The 20,166-nt window shown below is 43.4% G+C and overlaps 1 protein-coding gene across 2 annotated transcripts in view; it reads left to right on the plus strand.

Moving 5' to 3' along the window:
• The first annotated feature begins 757 nt into the window (after window positions 1–757).
• Window positions 758–20,166, plus strand: part of LMNTD1 (lamin tail domain containing 1) — a 2,112,860-nt gene continuing 2,093,451 nt past the window's right edge. For both annotated transcript variants that reach the window (XM_069628478.1, XM_069628479.1), the window contains exon 1: window positions 758–1,059. The gene's annotated coding sequence lies outside the window, so the exon portion shown is untranslated. The remainder of the gene's footprint in view (window positions 1,060–20,166) is intronic.

Consider the following 20,166-nt stretch of genomic DNA (forward strand, 5'->3'; position numbering starts at 1 on the left):
TTAATCTCACACAGAAAAAATGCTGCATTTCATAAATTAAGATAGTGGTAGTTGGTGATACATTATAATGTGTTAATTCTACCCCTAACACTTAAACATCCTTCTCCTCCAGCCCCTACTGAAGTGTACTGCCTTGACAGACACTTTCAATAGTTAGTCTTACCTTTATGTTAGTTGCCCTGTCCCGGTGTTTTGCTTTTTAAATCTGGTCACCCTATCTATGTCCCACTTAGTTCGTATGCTCATAAACTGGCTTACCACTTGCTCTGACCTCGGTGCTGTTGTCCAGCACATTTCTGGGAATTTCTCTGCCACCTGTAAATCTATTTCTATCTATTTCCTGTTCAAAATAGACATCTCACTGTAAGTGATTCCTGTTCAGAATAGACATCATTATTAGATGCGGTGGCCTGTAAACTAATCCTTGGACTGGCAGTGACAAATCTATGAATTTCAGAAGGCTGTTCACCGCAAAAATGCCACAACGTCTCATTTTAAAATAAATGTCACAGAACCACTTGACAGCTATGGGAAGGCTACTTCCGTAGGTGTTGCAACTGCACTGCTCGCGGGCTGTTCTTCCCATGCCCCAGTTTGTCTGGAGCCTCTCAGGAGCACGGTTTCTTCGAATGCAGCCAAGCAATGGTAAAGGTGTTTGGCCACAAACAAAAGCAGAGGCCCCCGCCCCGAGCGAGGAAAGCACAGCCTGCGCGTCACTCAAACTGGTTGCTAATGGCAACCGTCAACAAATCTGTCGGAGCACTCACTCGGCGACTTGCGCTCACAGGAACAGACCTGCCGGCTAATTGTATCTGGGCACCGCTGACATTTTCTGGCGATAAAAGCAGATTCGTTCTCTATCCCCCCTTTCCAGAAGAAACGTCAGCATCAAGTTCATTGAAAGTTCCGGTTACCCTTGGAAACAGTTGGGTCTGAAGAGTTATCGAAGGAAAGCTGCAAAGACATCCTCACACGTCTCCGTCCTGCAAGTTGGTCGTGTGATAAGAAGAGGCTGCTAAAAGCCCTTTTCTCGCCTTAGCTTCAGATCTCAGTTCGGAGGTTTGTCACCTTTCTTTTACTTCAGCGCTCGTACAGTAGGGGGCTTGGCAAGGAGGGAGAGGCGCTTGATTGGATGGACGGTTCAAACTTACTTCATTGTTGAATACTGCCAGATTTGCCATGTGTTTAAATGCCCAGTCATGATATAACTTTTTCTGCCAATTAATATTGGGACTCGTGTAGGCAATTCATTTGTACCTGAAAACGAAGTTCCTCCATACCACGCACAGCACTTTCATTCAGTGCCACCCTTTTAGCCAACATACAATCGGAAGTTTTGGATTTTGGGAGCTACAACCTAAATACGAGTCCCGCCGCTCAAAGCGCTGTTGCCTGAAAAGCGTGGACTGTGCTACGCAGTCACGTGGCCACGTGAACGCTATGCGCCTTGCTTTCTTGCAAGCTAGACTTTAAATGGTCAGGAACCGGCAGGCTCTGAACATGTGCCCTTTTTTGATCTGGAGGGTAACGGCACTAACATTGCCACTTCTCAGCAGGAAGCAGGTGCCGTGGAAAAACACTTCTTTCTCAGCGACCCAAGCACTACTTGCAAGGGACCCCCTCGAGACAGAGAAGGCACAATAATGGATGGCAAGACATTTGCGATTGGCACATACGATGTGTGGAGAATGTACCCCATGCATAACTTCCAAAGAGCGACCTACATCTCACCCACCCGTGTTCGGGAGATTTGCTTCTTGCGGGGTTATCCTGAGCCTATGGATAGCAGAAAAATATCATGGGCCAGATTACAGAAACTTTGCACCAGTGCAAGTGCAAAGATTGCACGGTATTAGCACTAGGGCAAAGTTTGCCCTATTTTTAAAAACACTGGGACACATTAAAAAACCATAGCACCCCGACAAGCACAGGTTGGAATATTAAAAGCACCAGGGCAAAGTTTGCTCTAGTGCTAATATGGAATGGTATTAGCACAAGGGCAAACTTTGCCCTGATGCAAAAATGCATCAGAAATGTATCTTTTTAGCACTAGGGTAATTTTAGCCCAGGTGCTTTTAATATGCCAAACTGCACTTGCTGAGGTGCAATGGATTTTTTGTGTCCAGTGTTGTTAAAATTAGGGCAAACTTTGCCCTAGTGACAATAGTCTGCAAACTTTGCACTTGCACCAGTGCAAAGTTTCTGTAATCTGGCCCCTGGACGAACCAGCTTTGCCCGCATGCGAGAGTACCGCGGCTGCAATGCATCACAGCATACAGGTCTGCACGCATAGGCATACATGCATATGCCCCGTTGCATTTAAGAGCTAGTCTAGTTTTGTATTTTTCATTGCATTCTTGGGCTTGTAGTGCTGTACTTCCACATTAGACTTGACATCCCCCGAATACAGTGGGGCAAATGCACTAGCCATGAACTAGCCATGCCACCTGTGTGGTAGCGCATGATGCATGGATGATGATTCTGATGTCGAACGCATCAGTACAATTCCATGGTGTGGGCCCTGTTTGCAGTGCCAGCAAAAACACGGGCGTTCCAAAAATGTATTGGGGGAGGGTTATAAAAGTATAATTACATGTTCCTGCCGTGCCTATGCTCAGCTCATAGTGGAGATGAGAAGTCTGCATCTGTGTGCGCTGGCTGACAAGGAGCCGCACAAGTCATGAGATAGCTCATTCCATTCTAAGGGTCTCATCACGAGTTGGGCGGTATTCTGGGGTATTACCGCCGGGATACCACCCGTGCTAATAGCGTTACTGCCAACCGGTCTGGCACGATTAGAGCCGGATCAAGGGTTGGGCGGTAATGGGTATTACCCATTCCCCATTGGGTCCATAGCGCTTTACTAATTGTGCCCGAAAATGGGCATTTAGCTGCTGCATTCACCCCCAGCTTAGAGCTGGGGGTAGATGCTGCCAGACTCGTGATTGGGCGGACCCTTAAATGCAGCGGTAATAGCGTTACCACCGCATTTAATGGCTACCGCCCGACTCGTGATGAGGCCCTAAGTGTGTCACAGGAGAAAGAATGGCCAGGAAACCCCCGACGCCGGCTGAATTATTGGTCAGCTCCTTCGGAATGAAGGCCATAGCTTTTCATGACTGGGGAGGGCCACATCATTTTACTCCAGATAAAGAGGGGACAGACAACATATCAGGGTTCTTGACGAGCTAGACGGAAAGGAGATAACAGTTTGCCACAGATTGAGGACAATTTATTATAAGAGTAGCAAAAGTGATTTTGGGCTAAACTGCACAAGACCCCCCCATACTCGCATATAGTGGAAAAAAATGCTATAATGGGACAGGGCAGAGCTTACAATTAACACTAACCCGGCTACTTGGCCTTACCGATTACAAATAATTAACAATGAAACCAATTGTCACCAGCTGGCTGCACTATTTATTTGTTGTTTTATTTATTTTTACTGTTATCCTATGTACTGCACTGCCCCCTCCCCCGCACTATTTCCCCTCCCTTGCACTTGTGCGATCTCAATGTCACCTGGCCTAGTAAGATCGTTGCCTCTGTCTTCTCTCTGTTGCCCCTCCCTTGCCTCATTGCGCCTTGAAACACTTGTGTATAGGTGCGTTATAAATGTCATATCATATCAAACAATTGATTAAAACCTTCATGAATTCCTGTCCCTTGTTTCCTCCCCTCCCCTCAATTCATCTCACCATTCTCCCCCTTCTCTCCCATCTTTTCCCCGAGGCCACACCCCTCCTTCTTCCATATCTCTTCACCCTTCTTGCACCCCCCGTGCTAGCCCGTCTGTGCAAACAGCGCTACCCCTCCTTTTCCGTGCTAACACCCCTTTTAGCTTCCCCCAACCAATGTTCCCTCTAATTATTTTTCCCTAAGTGCAGGAATGGTTAGCTTTTGTGCACACTTTATTTCCATGTGCACAACTTAATAACAAGGTAGCCACTTTGTGAGCATGCATACTTAGTGAGCTACCATCTCTGAAGAGTTTGGAAGGTTATGCCCCCTTCCTAACCACTGTAATTCTTTACAAATCATTGTAAAAGGTACATCTTACACATTTTTTTCCAAACATAAATAGGCTAGAAAAATACATATTTTATACATGATTATAAGGAATGCCTATCAACCAGTCCAAGACTTCAATATATGCCATAGTACCTACCAAAATTATTCCAGTGCAGAGAAGAAAATGTGTATGCACAGAAAAAGCTTTGTAGCCTCAGGATAAACAATAGGTTTAGTTGTTGCTATTCATTTGTTGACAAAGTCCAGAGACAATGCAGAAAGTGTTTAATCCCATTGAAATAAAACACTGGTTTTATATCGCTTATCACAGGTGTGGTTGTCAAAGAATTTAGATAGAATCTAATTATTGCAAAAGGAAAAATGGCAACTAAAAGGACTGCGCACGAATACATGCGTTCATGTGCCACTTTAAGTAATTCAAGGGCCAGGGGAAAAGGCCTCAAGTTGTATAAGGACTATAATTGCATCAGAATAACTGCACCACAGAATATGACAAGAATTCCTGGGTCTCTGCTTACTATCCACATTATGTTGTACTGTAAGCTGTAACAACATTTGCTCAAAACAAGCCTTATGGCTAAAAGGCATATACACATACATGTTCACTCTCTAAAAACAGGAAAATGTGCCCAACAAAAATGGGAAACCAAGAACGCATGGGAGCCTTCCTTGCTTTTACCCACAAGGTTCCACTAATATTTATTTGAATCAGTGACCAGCAGAGCAGTGACAGGAGATCTAATAATATTACTGCCCTATTTCAAGAGGAATTTTAAGGGGAAAGAACATTTTAATAAGCATGAAATATCCTTACTGTCAAAGCTAATTATGTTCTTACTCCCGCAAAAATTATTTGATTCCAAGTAGGGAGTAAAATCGTACAAGAGCACTGCTTTTAACCCTGAAATAGGAGGCGAAATCACAGGTCACATAATGCAGTTTATAGTTTTGCTCATCCTTCCTCGCCACAGCCAAGATAAAATGCAAAAAGAGCCTTACAGACATTTCTTCAGGAGCCCCATTTAAGAATATCACATATATTTGCCTTTTAAGTCACTAGCAGCAATGCTCAGGGGTCCAAAAGATTGAGTGCCTTTTTCTTTGACTAGAGCCCCCTCTTGTGAAATTCATGGATATAATTTAAAGAAGTTGCATAGGGATGCTAGAAGCAATAAATGCAAACACATGATTATATTGAAAAGTCCTCAGCAGCTGAGAATAAAAAGAAACAGAAGGTGCAGTTTCCTAGACTGTTACTAGAGTTTATTATCCTTTAGCAAACAAATAATTAATTTCCTTCACTGTACTGTACTGGCAAAACATCTGATTTGATTTTTGAAAGTTGCTGATATGTTCTTCACCGTGAAGGAGTATTCTCTGTGCCCTTCCACCCATACCCCTCCCCAGATCATGTGCTGTCCTCCAATACTAGACTGTAAAAAGTGAGGGGTTGTAGTAGCAAAGCACTAACTTGGGTATTTGCAAGTCCACAATACTTTGAAAGTAAAACATATTTAAAGCCTCACCATGACATTATGTGCAGTTTAAGAACATGTTATGAATTTGCATGTGCACAATTACTATGCAACATAACCCACCTTTACATTGTTGGGTAGGATAAGTGCTCAGTAATACTGTCTTTGTAAAGCAGAAAATTACCACATAATATGTTAAGGTCTATGCCCCATGGAACTCTGAAAACATGGAAAGGATTCATATTGTGTGAAAAGCATGCTAGTTATTTGACTTTATTTTGCCCTAATACTATATACACCAAATGGCAGGCATAGCCCATATCTATTATTCCACTTATAGTGTAATGTTAGCTTACTTACAGTCTGTATGCGATATTTGAGCTGACAGTTGGGTTACATAGTCTGGGTGACACTTTTGCTAAGGCACCATAAGTACCAGAAATTCTTGTGCTTGAACGTCATTCCTATTATAACAAACAGAAAACAAGTGGATGTAGGTACAAGTCTGGTAAATGTTTAAAGAGCCATGGTAGGCACAGTGACTGTTCTCTAGTAATATTTGAGTGTGACCTGCAGCGGAAGTTAGAGTCATAAGGTTAAATGTGGGGAGGATGGGTGGGGAGGGTGGGTGGGTTTAGGGTATCTTATTTGGTTAATGGGTGCAGGCATATCTTAGCAATGTCTTCTGTTCGTGGCGCCACCTTTTCATTTTAGTTTTGAAACTCTTGTGGGTGTATTCTGTTTTTAGGATTTTTAGGTTTATGTGGACAAGTTTGCATAGTAGATACATGAAAATAGGCTAGACCAGAATATCAAGACTAGTTAGTCCAATTTTGCTTTATTTTGTGAGAAAGTGAATATTGGGTACCTGTTGTGGCTTGTGCCTTATTAAATCGTAATGAATTGGTGGGAAATTTCTGGGTGCGCTGCTAAAATTCTTCTGAGCGGCACCCAGAAGGAAGCTGGACAAGCGCACATGCGCACAGCTTAGAGGGAACATTTACCCCAACTATCCCCTAAAGGGCCACGTCCCCGGCACCAGAAAAACCCTCCCGAGAGGTGGTCTTTCTGCCCCACTCCCCCACTCTCCCTTCCACTCCACTTTTTATCAAATCCTCCACCTGTGTCCTCATACCCAGCAAATTGTATTGGTTACCCAACACCGACAGGTGCACGCCATCCACTTGGAACAAAAGTCCTCATACTTAATGTCCTAGTGCACCAATGTCCGCACTCCCCAGGACCTGCACAATATCAACATTTCCCTCTTAATCTTTTTCCTTCTCTGTTCAACTGCCCCTTCCCTGATAGCTCCCCTCCCTACTCTCCTTGGCATCAATTCTGTCAAGTACAAAGAGACAGCCGGCCAAATATCCCTCAACCAGCTAAATCCCTCTTCGCTTTCTTTAGAGCAACCCCTTACCCCCTCTCCAAATCATATTCCCGCGTGTGCAAGTACAGTTCCGCTAGCATCCCATGCCGCTCCCTCAACCCTGTCAACATGGAAGGCAAATAGTCTCAACTAAGCCCTCCGTCCCCTGACCATCTCAACAAAGCCACCTCATCACTACACTCCAACTGGGTACCAAAAATTCTCCTCGCTGCAGCTTTCACTGCCCATTTCACCATGGAGTGGCCGCAAATCCATATCTGAGGAACCTCGCTGCATCTGCAAGAGAAAAGAAATTGAGCTTACCTGCTGAAACCCCCAACCCTCACCTACCACTTCCCCCACCCAGCTCTCTGATGTACACCTTATCCTTTGATGATGTCCAATTCCCTAAACTCTTCAGACCCCTCTCTTTCAAACCCAACCTACTCCCTTTCATGCCACCCCAATCCTAAAAGAATGAGTACCGAAATCTACAGCCCACTCACCTAATGCTGCCAAACACTTCCTCATCACTCCGAGAACCTACCTCGCTGTCCCTCCTTCCCATTTCTCATGTTGAAAAACCAAACATTCCTTCCCTAAACATCTCCTCTGCCACAATTACTGTGCCTTTACTGGACACAAGTCCTTACCTCCCGTGTCCAAATGAACCCAGAGACCTTTCCCCAACTGATCCGTCTTTGATTTCCTTATTCAAGACGTCACCCAATCTTAGTCCACCTCCCCTCCCCCCACCTTAAACACCAACTCAGGCACCCGGAAAACCCCCAAATAATAGCTAGGTGAAGCGTGACGTAAACATGCTGCTCTCCCACAGGAATCACCATATTCCTCTAACCACTGCACACAATCTACCCAACATTTCTACTGTCACTGCCCTTCTTCTGTCCTTTACCCTCGCTTGCGCAGCCTTCTAGTATGCTATTCGTCATCTCCCCACTACTAGGCTGAAAATCCCAGAACCACTTCCCATTGAACGCAATACCGGCCAACTTTCCTGCTACCATCACCCTAGACCACCCTTTCCCAATGCAATCCATTATGAAGTGTACCACATCATCCCTCCTCCTCTCTTCGACATAACCGCTCCCTGTCCACCTCCATGTACCCCCTTTCTGAAACTCCAACCAAGCTCTCCTGTATGCTGCCCTTGAACTTGGAGCCAGTGAACCCACGACTAACTGCAAAGCTCTCACTCTCCTATCCGCCATAGTTCCTCTGGGATTCGATGCCCTACTACTTCTGCCTCCATTGGCAACCCACAGAATCTCTGCAACTGAAAACGAGATAATGCATCAGCAATGCCATTATCCTTTCCTGGTACGTGCATCACCGTAAACACAATATTCCATCTCAGGCAGCGCAACTCAAACTCCCTCAGAAGCCTGGCCCTCCTCTGATCCTTAGCAGACTGTCTGTTCACAACAATAACCACTGCTGTATTGTTCAGGTTGAAATTCACCCTGTTTTTCCTCTAAATCTCTGTCCCACAAATCCAAAGCTACCAGCAGTGGAAAAAACTCCCAAAATACAATGCTCCTCCCCGCTTTGCTCCAGTGCTGCGGCCAACTCTCTGCACACCATCTGCCCCATCAGTACACCCCAAAACGTCTTGCCCTGATGCACCTGTGAAAACTTGCACCTCACAAGCCACTGGGTCCCTCAGCAGCGACACTGACACTCCATTGAAATCCTCCAGGAACTGTAACCACAACCCGCAATCCTCCCTGAGAGCCCCATGATACCCGCACCACAGATGGTGCGGGTGTTTCAACCCTAAATATTTATATGCTACGGATGTCCTCTCACTTCCTTACTCTTAATACTGAAAAAACGGAACTCCTCTTCTTCCCTGACAATTCTCTTCCTCCACCCTCCTGCTTCCATTCTCTTTCCCCCCTCCCACCTCTCCTTCTCTTCCCATGCCCGTAACCTTGGTTTCCATATTGACTCTCACCTTCCTCTATCTCACCACATTTCTCTTACTGCCAAATCTTGTCGCTTTCACTTCTATAACATACGTAAAATTCGACCCCTTCTTACCTTTCATGCTAGTAAACTTTTAAAAACCTCCCTCATCTTCTCCAGACTCTTCTACTGTTCCTCCCTTCTCTTTGGACTCCCCTCCTCTCATCTCTCCCCACCCAAATCCATCTACCACTCTGCCATCCGCTCCCTCTGCCTTCTCTCGCCTCTCGACTCCATCTCCTCTTCTTTCTCCTCTTTAGGTTGGCTCTCGTTTCACTCCCATCTCAAATTCAAGTTCCTCTGTCTTGTCTTCAAATCCCTCCATGGTCTTGCCCCCCCTATCTCTCCTCTCTTTTAACTTTGTATACCCCTTCTCGTTCTCTCCGTTCTGCTAACCTTTTCCTACTCTCTCCTCCTCCATCTCCTGTGCCCCCTCCCGCTTCCGATCTTTCCAACTCCTTGCTCCCTTCCACTGGAACCGCCTCCCCTTCACATCCCCTCTTCCCCCTCCTTCCCTTCCTTTCGCTCTTCTCTCAAATCTTACCTTTTCCACTCACCTCCCTAGCACCCTTAGTTTCTTCTCGTCCTTCTCCCTCACCTCCTACCACCGCTCTTCCTTTCCCTCTCTACCTCCTCCTCCCCACCCCCTGCTCTCATATAGTCCCACTCTTTCCTCTCCTCTTCCTCACTCACCCTTACATTCCCTCTTCTCCCATTCCTACCCCCACTAACTCCTTCCTTTCCCTCACTCACCATGCCCCTCCCTACCGCTCCTCACCTCTGCAATGTTGTAAATTGTTCTTTAAACTGTTTTCGTGTTATGATTCATTAACCATCTCATGCTTGTTGTATTTTGCCTGTTCTTATGTAAAGCACTTTGGATTAAAGGGCTATATAACTTCAATAAAATACAAATACAAAAAAAAGACCTAGCCTGGTAAATAACTCATCTATCTGAGTCAAGGTGTTTAGGTCTCTTCCTGTGCATTTTACGATGGGAGCGTTTGCACGTATAGATAAGTTATTTCAGGACTTTTTGTGAGGGCCAGGATTCCACGGTATATCATGGCCCGGAAGGTTAAAGATGGGGGTTTTGGGTACCCGGTGTTAAAGAATTATAGTAGTGGTTTTTAATTAAAGAAAGTGTCTGATTACACTGGTGAAGTCCTGGATAGGGTGCCGTGGAGGGTACAAATTGAGACATAGCAGTTCCTGCCATATGATATTAAATGTTTGTTTTCTTTTGGGAAGATGCCTAGGAAAGAGCAGTGCTTGAAGTCAGTCTTGGCTACTAAAGAGGCTTTGTCATCATGGATACTGGGTACTGGGCAAGGTTTGCATCTTTATGAAGGGGCTTCCCTTTCGCATAATCCTGGTCTACAGTTTAACAATAGAGTACTAAATTGGAAAAGTTGGGTTCAGAGGGGTGTTTTGGTAATTGGTGATGTGTGGAATGCCGCAGGGGTAGTGGCTTTTGCAGGTTTGGTTGAGAAATTTGGGTTAAGGAATTTGGGTTAAGGAACATGGAATTGAGAAGATATGGTATTTTGGTGGCTCTCCTCTCAGAGCGTAGAGACATGTTGGGCGTGTCATTTTTGAGGAAGCCAGAGAATTTTGGTTTTTTGGAAATTGGACGTCAAAGAGTGTCTGCTTTTCTGCAGTTTATGCAGCCTGATGGTAAATGGTTGGACTCGTGGGACAAGCTGAGGTTGTCTTGGACTGAGGAGTTGGGCAGGGAACTCACGCCAAGGGAATGGGATAAGATTTGGAGGGTTCCGACGACTGCCAAAGTGGATTTGCAATTGCGCTATATACATCAGAGGATATTGGGCAGGATATATTGGACCCCGGTGCGTATGTGTAAGTTGGGATTGGTGGATGGTTATCAGTGTTGGGGTTGTGGGAAGGAGAAAGGTACTTTAACACATATGTTATGGTATTGTGAAAGAGTGGAACATTTTTGAAGAGATGTTATTGACAGGATAGATCAGGTTTGCAATATAGTTTATCCACGCAATCCTTTGGCGTTATTTTATTATTGTATAATGGTGGACGGGATGTGAGTTGGGTGATATCGTGTGGAGTAGTCAAGGTTCTGTTGATGGCGGCTAAACAGGTGTTGAGGGTTTGGAAGACAAGGAAGAAGCCGAGGGTGGAGGAATGGCTTTCGGACGTTCGAATTTTATCCAGATTTGAGAAAACGATGTATTGTAAACAAGCAAGGAATCCCTTTATGGGGATATGTGGGGAAGTTTTAATGACCTTTATGGTTGAAGCTGGACTTGGCTCAAGAGTATAGTGCATTGGTATTCTTGTTTTTTTGGGGTCTATTGATATATTATGGGGAGGGGGTCTGTGTTGTCTTTGTGGTTGTTTTGTGTGGTCTTGTTTGTCTGTTGTCATTGGTTTGGTACATTTGGTTTTGTTTGGAATCGGTATACATTTTCATGTGGTAAATTACAGGGTTATGGGTTGGATCTTTGTTTTGATTAGTTTTATGCTGTTCTGTATTTTGCAATTCAAAATCCTGAGTTGTTACTTCTGTTCTTATTGTACCTTGTTGAAAATGAGAAATAAAGTGTTTAAAAAAAAAAGAAAAAACCTACAACCATTGATCATGACAAAAATAAACTTGGTACACAATGTGCTTTTATAAATTTGACCATTTTAATTATCATTATCAAAATTCATAAAACTCTGTTAAAACATTTTATCTAAAACACAAAAACCCAGGAATTAGCCCACATGCTGGGTATAACATTAACCTATTGGGATAAATTACACTGACATTTCACAACATGTACAATTTAAACAAACACAGGACAATTACAACATACCATGCATTTGAACAAAGTATTAGTTCACAAAAAACAAAATCCCGACATGTTTCAGTTCTTTAACGCTTCTTAATGCTCGAACTTTCTTCAGGGGAACCTTTGCAAAACAATTTTCACCACCATGTACTCCAGGGTTAGGATATGGCGCTCCCAAAAAATGAAACCACCTACATAGGACAACAATAAAACACCAAAAACACAGATAGTGAGTCAAGTTCTAAAAGTAACTACAAGCAGCCTCTAGACCACACCAAAGTTGTCTCCAAGGCATCGGTACAGGTATCAACTAGTCCTGTCCTTCAAAAGAAAAGCTACTATACCTCTGAGTGGGATTTCGGTAGCACTATGATTCTAGTCCAAACAATAATAGAAAACTTCTTAAGTCAAGTTTATGTTATTTCCACGGGTCCACCAAGTAACCCTGTTGGTTCGAAGATATGTACAGACAATTAAATAATAAACAGGAGAAACAAATCCACACAAATACCGTATTGCAAGGTATACAGTTAGTAAATAGTAACACCAAATCCTACGGCCTCCAATAACTTACATGCATCACCTTAGGGACCATCACCTTAAAGCTTACTAATCAAAACACCCTTCACCACCTAACACTATCTATAGTGTTATGTCCAACACCTTTTTATAATGTGCACTTAAAAAGAGGTTTTAAATACCTTTGTCATGTCATAGCAACTGGAGTATTTCCACGATACTACAGCTCGGAACAACACTGTACTCTTTAGTATTTCTATGAAGATGGAAACATAGTAAACACTCAACAAATCTCAAAAACTCAAAACCAAGAGCCACGATGTCTATAACCAACTTGCTTCAATGCATGAAAACCACTTACCTCTACGTTTCAGGCATTAAGCACGAATCCAAATCGTGTCTGCCACCGAGGGAACTCTCGTGCACCGCCATTCAAACCACGGCGTTGTGTACTTCCCTAGTCATGGACATAAACACAGGACTAATGGTGCCTCGTATATTAAAATAGCCCGTACATCGTGCGTAGCTGAAACAAGACTGCTCCGCATTTCAAACAGTGGATTCCAGTACAGTAAGAGATAACTGGATTTCTATTGCCACACATGTAGAAAAGTATAGATGCTAGTACAGATTCACAAGCCCAACTCAGACCCCGACCGCCACCGCAAACGGTAGTGACGACGGGCGCCATCTTGTAATGGGGAAAAGAATATATACGGAGATACGGCCACCAGTAATATTCCTTTTGACCCGAATTACATTGTGGTGGAAAAATGTCCACAAATGGCTCCACACGATATATGTACTTTAAACACACCTTCCAACTAAATATATTGTGTTAACAACAAAATTGCGAAAAATCGCACCATTCTGTAGAGAAACTTTCAGAAAATGACCATTGAACATTAAACATCAATACATCTGTGCCAATGACCATAGCAGTTGCAAAACAAAGATGAAACATTCACATAATGTACATTGCTATGTTGTTTGACCTAGCCACAAGTTGTTTTATATAAGCATAAAAGCATTCTCCAACTCCATGCTGGTTTTTGTGTGTAATTATGAAATTCAATCAGCTTCTAGACCTCTGAACATTGCAGATGGAGAAAAAAACGAATGATAGAGTAAATACTGTGTAATGGCCCAATTTCTTCGAAAGTAGCTCAGTCCTAAACAAATGAGGGATGCTGTACATCGAGTATATCTATAAGGAGTGGCATTAGGCCTACATGTGCAAATGATATCAAAAAAATCTCCCATTAGGCAGTTAATCAAAACCTAAGTTAAGATTGGCAACCCATGGCGAACCATTCATATGTTAACATGGTGCCATTCCACTTCTTCATTGAGACCTCTAATGTGGCTCTGGCATTTATAAATCATTTTTTGTTCGAAATTTAAGAGTCTACGATCTATCTCTTGTTTGTTGGAACCATGGATCTTTTTTAAAATGACCCATCTAAACTCTTCATATGTGTGTCTCTTTTCCAAAAAATGTTTTACCATGGGGGCTGCAATAACTTGTTTTTTTTATACAACTCCGATGTTCAGTCATACATGTCTTAACCTTCCGATTAGTTTTCCCAATATACTGCAAATCACATGGGCACGTTATCAAATAAACTACATTTTCTGAATTGCAATTAGTCATTTCATTTAGTACCCAAGTGCAAGACTGATTCAGCTCAATCTGTTTGGTCTCTTTTGTCTGGCCACACATCACACAATTCCCACAAGGGAAATGACCCTTGACTGCCGGAAAACCCCATAACGTAGTCTGTCTAGGTGCTGATTTTTGTTTCACCGTTATGTCATTTCTAATGAGCATATTTCTTATATTTTGACTGTTCCTAAAAGCTATCAAAGGAGGAGGAGTGGCACGATCTCTGTAAACCTTTTTCCAAGCCTTCTTTACAATTCCTTTGATTTTATAGGATAAGTTGGAGAAGGTATTTACAAACACAATTCCAGTTTTTTTTATTTTTTTCTCTTTCCTTCTTTTCTAACAAAGCCTCTTGATTATTATTGAAGGCTCGTTTGCACGATTGTTTGACCAGCTTGACTGGATAGCCTTTATGCAGAAGTTTATTAGACAACAATACAGCACTTTCACTGAAGTTCTCTTTCAAGCTACTGTTTCTCTTCAGTCTCAAAAATTGGCAGAAGGGGAGGTTATTTTTGATGTGACTGGCATGGTGGCTCGTATAATGCAACAAAGCATTCTTATCTGTTCCTTTACTATATGGTTTAACTTTCAAGGAACCCTCATGGTGAAAAATGGTAATATCCAGAAAATGTATTTCTTGCTTATTGATTTCTGATGTGAATTTTAAGAAAGGATTACATGAATTCAACCAGTCAACAAAAGAATTAGCCTCCTCTACAGTGCCATTCCACAGGATAAAAATGTCGTCTATATAACGTAACCACTTCAATAGATTTGATTTGAATGTATTGGCGTCAATATATACGAACATTTTCTCGAAATACTCAACATACAAATTTTCAAGATTTGGTGCCATCGCAGCACCCATGGCTGTGCCCTCTGTTTGTTGGTAAAATAAACCTTGGAATTGAAAAAGGTTTTTAGTCAGGGCCAACTCTGGACACCACATGATGAAACCATCACTTACTGGATGGCCATCTTCTCTGCCATTTAAGATTTCTTCAATGAAAGCCAGAGTAGCTCTTTGTGGAATAGCTGTATAAAGTCTTGGAATTAATCAGAAGGGAGATGGTGGATGGGTCAAACCTGATGCTGGAGCAATGGGAACATTTAAATCTGAATATATTGAAAGAGCTGGATACAACTGCAGAATTGCTGGTACAAAATCCAAATAAAGTCTCAAAGAAGCTCCTCGAGGCAGATTGGATTAACACTCAGGAGACGACTAATAGGTACACCTTGACCAAAGATTTTCTGTCAACACCTATGAAGCTGAATGACGTCAGAGGGTACCTAAAGCAATTCCTGGACAAAAGGTTAAGCAGATCTTTTTTAAGATTCCGGCTAAATCAACTGAAAACTAATGAAATACCAAAGATAAGAAAGCAATCGAACACGAACACTTGCCGGTTCTGTAAGGAAGATTCCTTAGTTGAAACAAGTAGTCATTTACTCCTGTAGTGCAAAGAACTTAAAAGAGAAAGAACCAGATTTCTCGCTGAATCACTGGAAAACTTCAGAACCTTGTACGTAGACAATCTGTGCAACCTTTTGACGTGCGGAAACCATAGATGAGGTGTAATTGGAGTGACCACTTTCCTGAAGTATTTAGACATTCAGTAAATTGGAACCTTGGGAGGGGGAAATTTGGTTGGCCAACCACTCCATTACAACTCTACCTATTTAATGAAAATGACAGTATGGGGGATTCAAAATTTTGTAAAAATTGCTTCGCAATTGAATAAAAAATAAAAAAATAGCTGTGTATAGTGATTGAATGTCCAGGCTAATCAACAAGTTTTTACCAACAGTAAAAGAAAGGTTGTCTAGCTTATTAATGGCATCTGTGGTGTCTCTCAAGTAACTGTCCATTTTTAAGACAAAGGTTCTCAAATAGAAATCCACGAATTTGGATAGTGGTTCCAGAATCGAGCTAACTCCCGAAACTATGGGTCTTCCAGGGGTGTTGGTGAGACCTTTATGCACTTTGGGCAAACTATAGAATACTGGAACTCTACCCTGTTCACGAATAAGGTAATCATGTTCTTGTTTGCTGATCATTTCTAATTCGTGAGCTCTACATACCGTAGATTTGATGATTTCAATAAGGTCTTTAGATGGATCATTAGGGATGCGACAGTAACTTCTTTCGTCACTAAGAAGACGTAAACATTCTTTCACATAGTCAGATCGATTAAGAAGCACAATAGCGCCTCCTTTGTCCGCCTGTCTCACAATGATATCATGATCTTCAGCTAGTCTGGTCACCACCATCCGGTGTGCAGTGCTAAAATTGGAATGATTAGGGATACCCTTTTGTTCCAACTTTTGTACTTCCCGCAGTACTTGTTTCTCAAAAACAAGTGACTCTGGGGAAAAGCTATCAGGTGGAGCATTGAAGGTGGATTTATTGCTCAAACCAGTACGGTTAAGATTTACATAATCATTATCTGCTTCAAAAAATTAATTGAGATGTAACTTTCGCATGAAGGCGTGAAATTCTGATCTAAATTCGAACGGGTCATGGAATTTAGTGGTGACAAAATTAAGACCCCTGTTAAGCACATTTTCTTCATCTTGGCTTAAAACATGATCAGAGAGGTTAATCACCACTGACTCCTTGCTCTGCTGTGTGTCTTTATTTGGTTCCCCCAATCTCCACGACTGGGACCCTGTCCTAAAAAAGGGCAGCCTTGTCTCTGGCGGTTGGGATGCCGTTGTCCTCTATCCCTGTTAGGTCCCGGTTGGTTACGTTGGCCATTTGAGTCTGTGCTTCCATCGTCACTCGAGCTATATGAAGTATTTCGAAAATGTACCCTCTTTTTGTTTGTATTAATGGGACCTTGGTACATATTCCCAAATTTATATCCTTCCACAGTATAAGGAAATGTTTTCTCATGGCTGTAATTGAGTAAATCTTTTTTCATTCTTTTTATATGTTCCAAACTATTGTCGTTTTTAAATTCCATTAATTCTTTAAGATGTTGTTCCAATTTAGTTTTGAAAGTTTCCAAATCAAGATCTTTTTTTAAAACTTCCTGCAGTTTTGTGATGTCAATTTCTATTTGTTTGGAAACATCTGTGGTATCTATAATTAGCACCAACCAGTTCCGTCCGCATTTTTTGGCAATATAGCTCCATTTGACTTTGAACTCCTGATTATCAAGAAATAATCGGGGTTCATTTCTAACAATGAGTCCTTGAGGTAAAGCCTGGCTCTTTAAGTACTCCAACATGATTGCACCATGTAATGCCGTGCAAATCAAACGTTTCCTGAGCTGTGATAGCTCATCCTATTGGTCACTACTCTTGCCCAAAATACCATCGTTGTTCTCAGATAAAATCGAAAGAGAATCCACCAATTTTGTGACATGTTCTTCGCTATAGGCGAGACATTTCACAATCTGTACTTCCTACTGAACCTTCGAGACTAACACGAGCCTCGCATATATTCACTATACATAAGGTATGAACCAAAAAACAACAACCCCCAAAAAAGAACCTCTCTCCACGGTCAGGGGTAGACCATAAATATTTATTTGCGAAGGACAAGGTTCACAAAAGACCTAGCCTGGTAAATAACTCATATGAGTCAAGGTGTTTAGAAAAAACCTACAACCATTGGTCCTGAAAAAATGGACTTTCAACCCTGCCATAGACCGTGCAATTTTTCTACAGAATGTGCATCCCGCCACCACCACCGGGCTCACAAATCTCAGGTGCACCAACTACCTCTGCATGTCCACCAGTGTCATTTTTCTTTGCAACCACCACCAGCTTCTAAACCTTGTACCAATTTTCCCACCTTGTCATCCGGCAAGTGTTAGGTCATTTCCATTGAATCCAATTAAATTCTGAGAAAAGTCAAAACCACTGCTGGTCCCTCCGTTTTGCCCTCCGCCAGAGACACTCCCAACTCAACCATCAGTACTTGAAAAAACAACCTCTAGCATCTGCCGACAATCCTCCTTTTCCCTAGCCCCACTGATAAACAATACATCGTCCAAGTAGTTCAGCACCCCCATCAAAACCTGATTGGTACATAAAAACCCACTGCAGGAAAGAGCCAAAATGCTCAAACAACAAACACGAGACAGCACATCCCATAGGCAATGTTTGGCCACAAATATCTGATCCACAAACTGCATCCCCATCAACCAAAAATCCTCCAGGTGCACCGGCAGCAACCTGAAAGCAGGCTTGATGTCACACTTGGCCATAAACACTACCTGCCATTTCTCCTTGAAGCCCCACCACCTGATCCTTGCCCGCGTAGGACAATGCGCTATCCTTTGGGACAATGAAATCATTTACTGACATGCCCTCTGGCCATGACAAATGATGGATCAATCTGAACTCCCTGTCCACCTTCTTCAGCACCATCCCCAAAGGGAACACCACCAAATCACCTGGCTTCCCTTCTGCAATCTCCTTCTCCAGCTTCAATCTTACACGGTCCGGTCTCTCCCAGACAGACTTAACCTTTTCCGCCCTCTTCTGCCCCCTAAAACCCTGATATCCCAACCTAAAAACCTCCTCAAAACCGTCCCCCTAAATCTTCGCTGCCTCCCTATCTGGTTAAAAACACAGCCAATCCTCCAAAATATCCACCTTAACTGGAGTATAGGCCTTTCCCCACACCCCCTCATCTCGCCTTCCTACCCCACCCTCTGTCTCCTGCCACAAAACATTGCATGACCAGGTGCCGTCCGGCGTACCTACTGCACTTATGCCAAAACTTGCAGACTGACCTGGAGCACCCTTTTATTGAAAGTCCAGAATGCCATTGACGGCTGTCCTCTGCCTCCTCCCCTCGCCCTGTCCAAAGTGGGTCGACCATGAAAGGACCGATAAGGCACATGTAACATGCTTTCTGTGTGTAATGTGGGTGCCGGCCGTTGGGCGCCATACATTATAACCATAGATTCATGTCAATCTCCCCCCACACCGCCACTTGGTCCTCTGCCATCCTCGCCCTGGATTTCTCATTGTACCTCACCCATGCAAAGCCACCAAAACTAACAAAAGTCTTCCTGTTCACATCCATATATTTAAACAATGCCACACTCCTCTCTGGGGACTTTTCACAGTACACGCTAGCATAAATCAAGAATGCAGATGTCCCATTGTCGATCGTGACAGGCACCTTCAGCCTCACTGCTAGCTACCGCTCTTCCTCTTTTGATCCCTATTTCGCCCCACATTCCTGTGTAGCAGCTTAAACACATAGACAAATTCCCTCAACCACATTTTATCCTTGGTAGAAGCCATCAGGTGCACCCCCAGTGGCTTTGTAATACCCATATAGGGTAATTTCTTCAACTTCTTTGCACCCTCCTTAGTCCCTACAATGCTAACCTCTGCCACCACCGGCACCTTATTTGTCTGCACCTCCACATGCTCACGCTCCTCACCTCTCCCCTCACTAAGGCCCCTGCGTTCAACTCTCTATCCCTCCTCCCCGGGGGCTGCCCACCCCATCCTCCCCGCTTTGGGGTCCCCTCGGAGCCTCCAACCTGGCCCACATAGCGGACAATTCCCTTCCTTGTTCACCTCTTGGAAATCTGTCTATGCTGCCCCATCGTACCTTCCTGGCCACATCATCACCACTCCTCCTCTCCTTCCCGATGGGGCTCCTACTGTGGGGACAAAAACATATCAGCAGATCCCCTCTGCGTGTTAGAAGTGTAGGGATAGGGTGGGCACCACAAAAGTACTTGTTATTGAGGGTTGTATAAGAAAACGATAATTGAAGCTTACATGCGTCCTCCAGGAAACCTGATATACACTAAATCAGGGAAATAACCAGAACAGAAGATGTCTAGTGAAACCTTCACTAGACCTGGGGACACCTAGGGTGTAGTAAATACTACTGCATGCTAGGCACTGCCACCTCCGTAGTCCATTTCCATGATGTGTTGCATTTTATTAGTGCAAAGCTCTCAAGTTGGCCCCAAAAATACAAGAACACAAATTCGGAGGAGCTTGCAGAGAGATGCTTCGTGTGGGACTGCATCCTTACCTGCCAAATCCTAGTGATCAAAAGCAAGGCCCTTGGGAAGCCATGCTAGACTATGCAGTCTTTCCCCTGAATTGCAAATAGCCTCCTGCATTGGGACTAAAATTGATTTGCCTGGGTCCAAAATACCTTCAACTATCCCTCCGTAAATACCTCCCCTCTCGAGCCCTTCACTCCTCTACCTCTAACTCCCTCAGTGTCAGTTGTTTTTCAAAGAAACAAGCTGGGGGTAGATCCCTGTCTTCGACTGGGGCCTCCCTTTGAACTGCCTCCCTGCC

Source organism: Ambystoma mexicanum, chromosome 12 (assembly GCF_040938575.1).
Source record: "Ambystoma mexicanum isolate Mex_15411 chromosome 12, UKY_AmexF1_1, whole genome shotgun sequence".
NCBI classification, from domain to species: Eukaryota; Metazoa; Chordata; class Amphibia; order Caudata; family Ambystomatidae; genus Ambystoma; species Ambystoma mexicanum.